The following is an 11,430-nucleotide window of genomic DNA, read 5'->3' on the forward strand; positions in this document are numbered from 1 at the left end:
CTTGCCAAATCACGCTCGCTACGTTGAAATGGCAACAAGCAAGGACATGCGGACTTTATGCTCAAATTAATTATTTTGTTTCTACTAACAGTATATATTATAACTATACTTTAAAAATGTAAAACTACAAAATACTAACAAGAAAGCACAAAAAACAAAATGGTGAAATTCTTTAGTTACATCATTTGAATATTCAAGAACGAAAATGCTACTATTTAAATGAGAAAGATCATTTTACAACATAGAGATATTTTCAGTTTTTGTAATCAACGAAGCATTAAGCACAATTAATATAAATAGCTGTTTTTCTGTTGTGTATGTGTGTAGTGTCGTGCGTGTACACGTGAGAATCTTTAAAATTAACTTTAGGTATTTTCGAATAAGTAAACAGCATTATAATATACACAATAATAATAGAAATGTACACACGTCTAATGAGAAATGTACTATGTACTTAATAGATAAATACATATAATTGTATAATGAAAAATAAAAGTTTAATCTGTTTAAATTTAAAATACATATAGGTATTATTTATTCGCATTTCTTTATATTCTGCAGATCACGCATATCAATAACACACTAAAATGAAAATGAACGTCGATGCAGTGCGCAGAAACTAATTAATGGAAAAAAAACAAAGATAAACCGGAACTGTTTATATGTACGCCGATCATGACTTTCACTCGCACTCTATCATCGAATATTCCGACACGAAACCAGTTCTACATTTTGAGACTAGTTAGAATTTTTGCCACATCTCTTTAAATAACATATTGTGAATACAACCAGCATAACATTAATTTGGTTATCGTACACCTACAGATACGCTAATAGCGTTATATTTGGATTTAATTATAAATATTGACAGCTTGGTTATAAATTACTACTTAAAAAATACAATATTATTTCTCCATAATAAAAATGCATTTTCTAACGACTTTCATCATAAACAAATTCAAATTCCGAATCTCGAAATATGATTTATCATATATTAACGCATTCTTTTCCTCATTTACTAACTTCGCCTCGTGGTAGCACATGTAGGCTATGAAATCTGTACAAAATTGGATTCTAATGAAGTCTAACTATTAAGATTTTTATTAGTTTACCTATCATAGAGTGTAAATAAGCTCGGCGATACGTAGTAGACCATCTTTTGAAGGTGGTCAGTCTGCCAACGAATTAAGGGATACAAGCGCGAGTATATCACATAGTTTTTTATTCGTTTTGCATAATATACCTAGAGACAAAATTTACAAGAATACGTTAATTTAAAATGCGAAAATCCTGATCATAAATTTTCTTGGACTTGGAAAATTTTACATATTGAGCATACAAACACAGCATATTTTAGTTTCATGTTTTGTGAACATATTATTCCGTAATAGAAACCTCTATTAAATAGCATTTTATTTGATTAAATAATTAACACACTTATCATATTATTATGTTGGCATCGTGATTACGAAAGAAGGAAAAACTGAATTGCCGCAGTATTGTTACCGCGGTAACAAAATATTACATACACGTCGCATCGTCGCTTCGTAGCCACCCAAAATTTGATATATTTTAACAACCATAACCTATAATGTCATTTTAAAGAAAAGACGGTTTATAAATAAAAAGAATAAAATGAAAAATATTAAAATAAGGCGGGTTTATAAATGTAGAGAACTATACATAACTTTGTGAATATTTCAGTAGAGTGTTGCTAAATCCAAATCAAACAAAACGTTATTTGGTACAAATCAAAAAATGCAGAACGGCTCGCCCTCATTCTATCGTCCGAGCATGTCCGCAGTCGGACGGATCAGTGGCAGCCTGCTGTTGACATACATACACACACAACAATAAGCTTCGGCTCACATTTACCTTTTCCGATAGCTTACACTCACCCCACGGTTGATACCTTAGTTGTTGGTTTATATTTCATGACTATAGCGTACTTATGTAAACTAAAATTACAAGGTATAAAATGTAGTCGTACCGAATACATGTTAATTTGTTGCGGAATCCGAGAGCAATAACCGACGGCACTGCTAGCGGTATTCGGCGGTTTCTTCGACTCTAATATTCGACAAAAACAACCGTCCAATGAGGAGGTATGTGTGTACGTATGCGCTACCACAATAATCTTTATGTGTACATTTGGTTTGGGTATTTTAGTACATTAAGCTTAATGCGAAGATTAGTCATGCGGCGGCCTAAAAAAGCGTCTACTGCGGATAGTTTTCAGAAACAATATTAAACTTATCAAATTGTGTTTTATCAAAAAATGGCCATAATGAGTCATGGGCTAATTTGGTTGAGCATGCGGCCGACACTGGTCGTACGGAATGTTATAATAAATGTTGCCTTATAATAATCTATTACATAAAACCAAGTTGCGTACCAACCTTACGCAGCATTAAATCGCAACATATATCGACCATTATCTTTTATAACAATTTTATCAACCTACATAATCGCAATTTATACTTTAGTTTTAATTAACAAAGAATATAATATGTTTCCTAGGTATTTTATTGGCTTGACCTAAGCATTTTATAAGAACTGTGTTTTAATTCATATTTTTTTAAATAGATTAACGTTCTAAACAAAAAGTATAAAGTAGAGAGAAAGTAATTTTGGATGTACCTAAAAGACAAAAAAAATTACAAACTGGTAATAAAACATGATGTTAATTGGATATCTGTATTTTTCGGAGAATATTATATGTTTCGTTCGAAATATATTTAATTTTTGTCTATTGATTTTGTGATAATAAGTCACTGCCTAACTAAAAATTTGGGGGATTAACAAAATTCAACTACGTTAATGTGTCCAAACAAATGGGTTTTTATATGGTAATATTATTTGTTATGTAAATTCTATAAAACATTTGTACTTCCGCATTTGCAAAGCTGGCATCATTAATTAAATAAAATTATAGACTGCACGATCGTACATAAAAATCATTGTTTTTAAACCATTCCAGATTTATCATGACTAATATATACAACTTAACAAATTTTAAAAGCATATTGATTGCAAATCTTTAGTAGAATTCTGCATAAATTACAAGCACTTACTAATTGTCCTTTGTTTAACTTACCAGCATTTTTTCATTTGTACTCGATAAAAACAAGGTCACGTTTAAATAAGGCCTAGTCTGAATAGGTACTATAATATTAATCAGAAGGTCTACACAGTATTGTGAATATTGTTTTATGTTTTAATTTCCTTAATAAGAACTTAATAAGCGTTTTTTTATCAACAGTAAGTATGACTCTAGACGCTAATCTCTTCTACTTGTTTTTATTGTCATAATGTATAAATATCAGTATGAGAGTCCATTCATCTTTTGTCAGGAATAAAGGCCTGTAAACGAACAATTGAGATCCGATGAATAATCTCGTACCTACATACATAATGTTTATGGTATTTCCATCACACTATATGACAAAGTCCAGATATATAAACTATAATGCCAAGGACAATTAGGCGTGTCTTATAAATGGTAAAACCCATATAAATTATTAAGATTCCCCGCCCGGGAAATAAAGACAGTTTCATCCTTAATTCTCACCTTTCAAATCCGATTTAGAATAAAATAATGGTTTATTTTTTATAATGTGTTCCTTTCTCACCTCTAATATTGTTATAACCATAAAACAATTAACTTGTAAAATTGTAATAAGTTTGTTAAATCATGCGTAGACATTAAAAAACGCTATGGTTAATCATGTGTTTTTGTTTGAGGGTTAAAGGTTACGCGTTATAATGTGACAAGGACAAACACTTTCTGCGCAGGAGTTGGTCGCGGTCGGTCGAGCACCAACCTTCCGCCTAGCGCCGAGCAGCGCGTCGCCGCCCGGCGTGCACGCGACGGGTCAAGGCGCTTCGCAAATTTTATTGTAATTTACGTGCCAACCTATATAGGAACAGCATAATTGACTTAGCTTAGAACAATGACCGCATAATATATTTTCAATAACGTACCATGAATGACGTTATTATTTTTTACATTACACTGAATACACGGGGTTTACACCGTCGCTCTTGTAGCTTTATAACAATTTTGCACAATGTATTTAATTCGATATCGTGGTTCTTTTCCGTGAAAAAGAAACTAATTTTATGATCTTAAAATAAAAACATACTTAATTTTTTATAATGTTGTAATATGATGTCCATGTAATATAAGTTAGACAAAGCAGCACTATTCTGGCGACCGCCGTGAAAATCTGATCTCTCTTTAGCGAATATCTAAAGTGTACTGTAAAATTATCATCAGACGTAATGTATATGAAATATAACTGTTTATCGGATATTTACGCAGTTTTTTATTTTTATTTATTTCAATGACTAACATTCGCGCAAACATGAGAAATCTTAGACGTAGAGTAGTTATTAAGCTACGGAGTACGTGACTGAAGCCATTAGAAAAATCCTATATTGATTTTATCCCTTAAAAACTTCTCTTCTATACTGTACCCAAATGACAAGTTTGGCACATATCAAAGTTATTTTAACCGATTTTAAAAAGTGGAAGATTATGTGTATGGGTTATATTTTGTCGGGATACGCAAAGCGAGTTCGTTTCTTATACTGGTAAGAATGTTACAATACATAAACGCAAGTGAAAACTAAGATGTTACGATCAAGCTATTAGAAAGCCGTCAGCGAGTATTTGGGACCACTATCGAGACCTGTATTAGCCCTTCGGAAGAGTTCACAAATAAGTAAAAGTTAAATTCATAATGTCGTTTTAGGTGCATATTAGAATAACTTAGATACAGATAACCAAGAAATACTAAGAATTTAATTGGTAAAATCGACGTACGATATATTGATTTCTACCACTGTACCAAGAAATTTAACTGATTTAAATATAATAATATCAGCCCTGTATTATATACTTGCCCACTGCTGAGCACGGGCCTCCTCTACTACTGAGAGGGATTAGGCTTTAGTCCACCACGCTGGCCTAGTGCGGATTGGTAGACTTCACACACCTTCGAAATTCCTATAGAGAACTTCTCGGATGTGCAGGTTTCCTCACGATGTTTTCCTTCACCGTTAAAGCGAACGATAAATTCCCAACTAGGCTATCGCCGCCATATTATATATATAATTTTATATATATATATATATATATATATATATATCGCAAATGAGTGTAAAACGAGGTTAATATTATATTATTGTTATCATAAACGTTAGTGTACACCTACATTATGAAGAGAATTAAAATTTATCATGTGTTGCTTACGGCTTCACCCGCGTGGAAAGCCTTTCCTGCTTGAAAAGTCCCTAATTACTATAACGATATATATTATTCCAGGTCATGGACTATCCGTGTCCTAATCTTCATCCAAATATTCATTTCACGTTTTTTACGTTTACTCTTAACATATATACAAACATCTAAACATCAATTTTCACAAACTGTCTCACCTATATATATAAAAATGAATCCCTATTTCCCATGGTCACGCCATCACGCGTGAACGGCTGGACCGATTTTACTATTTTTTTTTTGTTGTCTTTGTATTTGTCAGGAGAAGGTTCATATGAAAGAAAAAAATCAAAAAATAGCGCGAAAAATTAGAAAATTTAATAAAAGCTTAACGAATTTATATTAAATTTATATAACTGTCAATTGTTTGTAATAACTGTCAGCGATTGACAGAATGAGCGCTGCAAATTCATAGTTAACACGGGACAACGTCTGTCGGGTCAGCTAGTTAATAATATTAGTAAAAAGTGATATTACCAATCCTTTTATTCTACAAAGACGGGCGAAAAAAAGAGGGTAAGTACTTATCCTGACAATGAGGAGTGCGTTTATTGACCCTCTAACACGCACTAACACTGCCACCGAGACAAGTGGTTAATGCTTTGGACAAATTGCCTCAAGCATTTAGAAATGATACCTAACATAAAAGTCCTATGAACTTATTTCTGTGCACAAAATATACTGAATAAATGTCTCACGCTCGCCAAATAAAGACTGCTTTTGTTATTGCTTTGACGTTTGGAATTGGAACACAATTAAAAGGACAAATCGTGACCCATTATGCTGTGTAGTTGAAAATACCTATTGCGCTATGTGATGGCAGCGTGTGGCGTGGAGCATTCTGGTTGCATAATACGACAGATCACGGCTACATCGTGCAACCGCCGCGATACGCCGCCGCCACCGCGCCGTGCCGCCGCGCCGAACCACTAAAAACCTTAACATATTCCATGCAGGAAATTCGTAATGCTAAAGCCGCGTGATATTTTAAGTTAAGTAAATCGAAGTTAAGCAAATAGAGCAAATATTCATGTATGAGAACTTGTCCAACTATATTTACCTCTATACTACAAATTCTGTCATTTTATTGTAACTTTGTGTATAAAATTTTAAGAACAGATACAGTTTAACTAATTAAATAGTATTATCGCTGTTTCACAACACTTAACATAGTCAAGAATTTAATTTAAAAAGAGTGATACTTGAAGTAAAACAGACGCTCAAAGCTGGTGAGGTCCTACCCAATTATTTTTTGCATCAGACAAAAATATACGTAACCATTGTAAGTCATATAAAGGTGGTGTGTACAGCGTGTAGCGTGTCCTTATTGTTTAAAAATTCGGATTTCCACACCTTATTCGATTCCTTCGATTGTTTTAATTATTCTAGTGCTTACCTTCTTCATGTTACTAAAAGCACAGGTCTAAACTAAACGTTGTCTGTAAGCCAATAAATTTATTTAATGAATGTCGCTGTTCATGCATGCGAATATGTTGCGATGATGAAAAGAAAATATTCAAAATCTCTCTATAGAACAATTATTAGTTTTAGTTAAAAATGTGCTTTTCAATAATTAATTATACCTACATTGAAAAGTCAAAATTACTATGTTACTGACGCAATACCTAAGTATAACTGGAATATAATACGCATATACATCGGAACAATGCTACCAGAACTAGAATTAAGCGATGAATTGGTAAATATTTTTCTATTTATAACGGTAATTTTATTGTATAGCTATATTAAGACTATAGTCTAGAATTGAAAAGTAATAAGTAACAAATCTGAATACAAATTTAATAAAACCACATTTGATTGTAATTTCTAAGTAAAAAGATAAGAGACATGACGATATATTGTATATATTTAATATTACACTACCTAGTCAAACGTGTTCTGCTTTGATGCACCAATATACAAAAATGCACCTTAATATTTTCGGTACAATATTAATATTCACTGGCATAATAATGAAACTATGAAAATGTTGTTCTTGAATAAACAAATTATATAGCAGATTTAATTGCTTCTCAAATTGACTTTTTAATCAACTATGGAATTTTTCCTTCCCTTCAGTTTTTTCCCGTGACAATAACAATTGTACAGATACGCCTACTCAATATTTTGTTAAGTTGTTGAGTTATATCTACTAATATATTTAAAAATAAAGCTGTAAATTTTAAAAAATGTATACGTTTTTCTAAATTGTTAAACCTTGTAATACATCCAGATAGTTTCCCTTATCAAAAAGTACTTGTGTTTTGGCTGTTGTTCAAACTGTACGCAATAGCTTAACGTTATTCTATTAAGGTTACCTAGTCTGAGAATTGAGCTAGTTAATAGCGAAAGTCTTGTATCAATCAAACGTGCTGAACTTAATTATATATTATCTGTGGCAAAATTTAAAACATAATATGAAACTAACTGATGTACGATAACAAGTTATATATTTTAATAAAATCTATTGGTAATCAGGATTTCCTTTGTATATTATAATCATAACTGATTATAATATAAAATATTACAAAAGAAATTCACATCAATATTAGTTTAAAAATTTCGAATGATTTTTGTGCTTTTGAATTGCGTTTACGAGAAACCATTATAAACAATAACTTATAAAATGTGTGTAGGAGCTTCTTAAATTTAAAAGCTGGCAGCGATATTTAAAGTTAAGAATTGTTACATGAATATGTATTCACTTAAGATTATTATTTATAAATATCTAATGCCTAAAACTATTTGGTCAATCTACTAACAAGAATTGACATGTTTCCCGGATATAAATGATTAATTATGAGTTCATTTCTACAAGAAAATTCCTACTTATTACTCTACGTAGCGCGATTTTCTGGTGATAATAAAATACTAAAACCTTTATACATCCATATATGTAAATAAAATAATTCTATTTACATATATGGATGTAATATAGGTGGTGTAATCTGAAATAAAATCATATAAAGTTTGTAATTTAAAAACTTACAACTATGAAACTATTTCCTTTCTTGTTAAAAAAATATGTTGCCGTTATTGCGCATCAATAATTTGCGTAACAAAAAAGTTTCGACGGGGTTCATAAACCATTCTTAATTATTGTTATAAACCTTAGATATAACTTATTTATAAAAATTCTTATTAGTAAAAGAATTAAAAACATTGCCTATGGGCAATGATCGTCACGCCACCTGCCCACACTTTTTACCTTCGATTCATTCATTACACAGAGACAAACGTCTCTATCCGTGTCCAATTGTGGCGATAGACTCTTCATATTCGTCTATACGAAAATAAGTTATTAAAGAATCTAAACTCCATCTAAATAAAAAAAACTTTTAAAGATACAGTAAGCACTTAAAATATTATAAATTCAATGCTTTAAATAATAACTTAATTTATAAAGAAGTATTAGATAAAACTAAGGAACTCACCTCCGATGATAAAGAAGCTATCCAATAAACACCCAGAATTCGGATTAACACTCCAGTTAAGCACGAGTTGTAGCACTTTGTCTCTAAGCAAGAGATCAAGTCAGATGCTAAGTCCATAAACGCTCTGAAGGGAGCACAGAGAATAATTGAGTCCTTAGAGTCCCGATGCAGTCCAGATTACTGAGTCCAGGCAGCGGCAAAGAGGTTCGAGGTGCCGGCGGCGCGCGGGTGGCGGTCCAGCGTCCGGCCGCACTACGCGCCTCGCAACGGTAAACTGACAGCCAGCGCCAACACAGCCTCTCCCTCGCTTGTATGAGTGCCTCCAACCTCCCTCCCGAACAAATAGTACCGTACGCCGTGCTTATGTCTTGGTAACATTTATTATACTTTTATTCGTGTTGCCCCCGTCGCGCGGCTGTGTGCGCCGTCGCACACAGACACGATACCTTGCCCGTGTGGGTGTTGGAGTAGGTAAAGCAACTACCTATACCTGCTTTGATCTTACGATTCGGCATGCACGGCCGCGCTGCTGCACGTAGCACTGTGACTATATTTTACTTGTAGGTATAATGTATAGTCAATAATATTTAACTTGGTATTTGTGCATGTTGTTCCAGTAAGTTAACTAGAATATATACTAGTTACAGGTACTGATAATGATAGGCACCCGAATTATATTTATACAACTCGCGGCTCGACCTGTGTTATAGTCCTTTCACGGAATAGGTACCAGCCCTACTGTGCACTTTTCCGTATAAATGATAGACTCTAGAGTATAAACTAGATCTTGGTCTATCCGTGTCCAAATTCCATATAATATTTCTAACTGCAGTATATAAGTACTTTAACAAATGGAACAATAAAGGTTTTTATTAACGTTTAATTACAAAAAGGTACTTAAATTATGTATAAAACTCACGTGTGCAGGGCCAGCGCTAAGCGTCGAATTAATTATTTCAATAATATTGTAACCGAAATCGTGATACGTGTAATGCCTGTCACGCTTTTGGTTAATAAACAATTCAGACCGATTCACGCGTGTTTTTAAAATAAGAAACCCATTATTTTTAAAACTTGACTGAATGGAAACAAGAACGAACCAAATGTACTGTCAAGGAACCAAAGAAGTGTTATAGTAAATATATTAATTTTGCTAGTAGTATTGATAGCCATGGTAAACATTCTAAACTTTAATATTTATTTACACATAAAAAGAATCACATAATACATTAAGTACTGATTATACTAAGATCTATAAAATACCAAGCTTCTCTTATGTACTGTCTAATTTTTGGGCGCGGGTCTCCTCAGCGGCGGATTTACTAGCAGGCCGAGTAGGCTGGAGACTAGAGCGGCAGATTTTAGGGGGCGGCAAATTTGCCTGAATTTGCAAATTAGGCTGAATGGCAAACATTGCTACCTTTATACATAATTAAAAACGATTAAAGAATTAACTAAGAAACTAATGAAATTCTTATAATTTAACAAAGAAAATTATAACAACCCAGATTTGACGGTTCCTATGAACTTATATATGACAATATGTCTATTGTCTAATCTTTCGACGGGATGTCATACAATTTATTACATAACCAGCTGACCCGGCAAACTTCAGACAGTCGATTCTTTAATTTTTTATTTATTTTTAATACTTATTCTGCTATTCGGGACACCGGGTCAGCTAGTAAGATAAAAAAAGAAAAAAGAAATTTGATAAGTCAACAATTACATTATGTCAAAACATAAAGATTATAAAACATTTACAATTCTTTCCATTCTTCCATCTAACGTCACTGAATTGTTTTGCCTTCCCAGAACCCCTCCACTAACACTTAATCTTTATGGTATGGTATTAAAGTTCAAATTGACTTTTAAGTATTACGTATTAGAAATCCTTTGTATGGGAATATAGAAAAGTGTTGTTTTTAAACATTTGCAGGCATTTTTTTAAATTTTTCTCTCCGTAAGAATCATCCTCGTCCTTAAATGAATATAAAAAAAAGTATTAGCGAAATCGTTTCAGTTGTTCTCAAGACTTGCGGTTAGCAAGACATTCAGCGATTCATTTTATATTATAGACTAGCTTTTGCTTGCGGCTTCGCCCGCGTGAAGGAGTTTTCCGGAATAAAAGTCCCGCTATACAGTTTCCCGGGATAGTAGCCTATAACCTTCCCAGGGTCTTAAACTATCTCCATACCAAATTTCGTTTTGTTATACCACATTTTATGTCACGTCTCGTTCCCGTGGGAACGGGTATGTCCGTCTCCTGGTTCTAAGTTACCTCCTCACCAAATTTCAGCCAAATCGATTCAGCCGTTCTCGAGTTATAAATAGTGTAGCTAACACAACTTTCTTTCATATATATAGATATATTATAAAAGACACTATAAAAATAAGTAAAGTAAAATCTAGGACTGCTCCAGCGGTGTAGTAGTTTTGTATGCGCAGTACGACCACCGCTCTGAGATCTCGAGCTTGAATCACATGTCGAAAAAATTATATTGCGTTTTTCAACTCAGTATGAGTCTTTTTTTTTTTTTTTGGTTTTGCGGAGAAAGTTCCTTATTACTACCGCCCAGCCTTCGTGGGGGGCGACTGAGCGGTTATGCTGGGGTAACCGTGCCCTACGGCCCGGCGTTGAGCCGCCCGGATTTGATGACGATCTTCGGGCGACCGCCGGGCCGAGTCCCTAACCCTATGTACAGCTAACCT

At 33.3% G+C, this 11,430-nt stretch overlaps 1 protein-coding gene across 1 annotated transcript in view; it reads right to left on the reverse strand.

Annotated features, from left to right (window-relative positions):
• Positions 1–9,061, reverse strand: part of LOC115445764 (zinc finger protein MSN2) — a 74,632-nt gene extending 65,571 nt beyond the window's left edge. Inside the window, exon 1 of the mRNA XM_030172176.2 lies at positions 8,719–9,061. The gene's annotated coding sequence lies outside the window, so the exon portion shown is untranslated. The remainder of the gene's footprint in view (positions 1–8,718) is intronic.
• Positions 9,062–11,430: the final 2,369 nt, after the last annotated feature.

The sequence above is a fragment of the Manduca sexta genome, chromosome 28, assembly GCF_014839805.1.
Source record: "Manduca sexta isolate Smith_Timp_Sample1 chromosome 28, JHU_Msex_v1.0, whole genome shotgun sequence".
NCBI lineage: Eukaryota > Metazoa > Arthropoda > Insecta > Lepidoptera > Sphingidae > Manduca > Manduca sexta.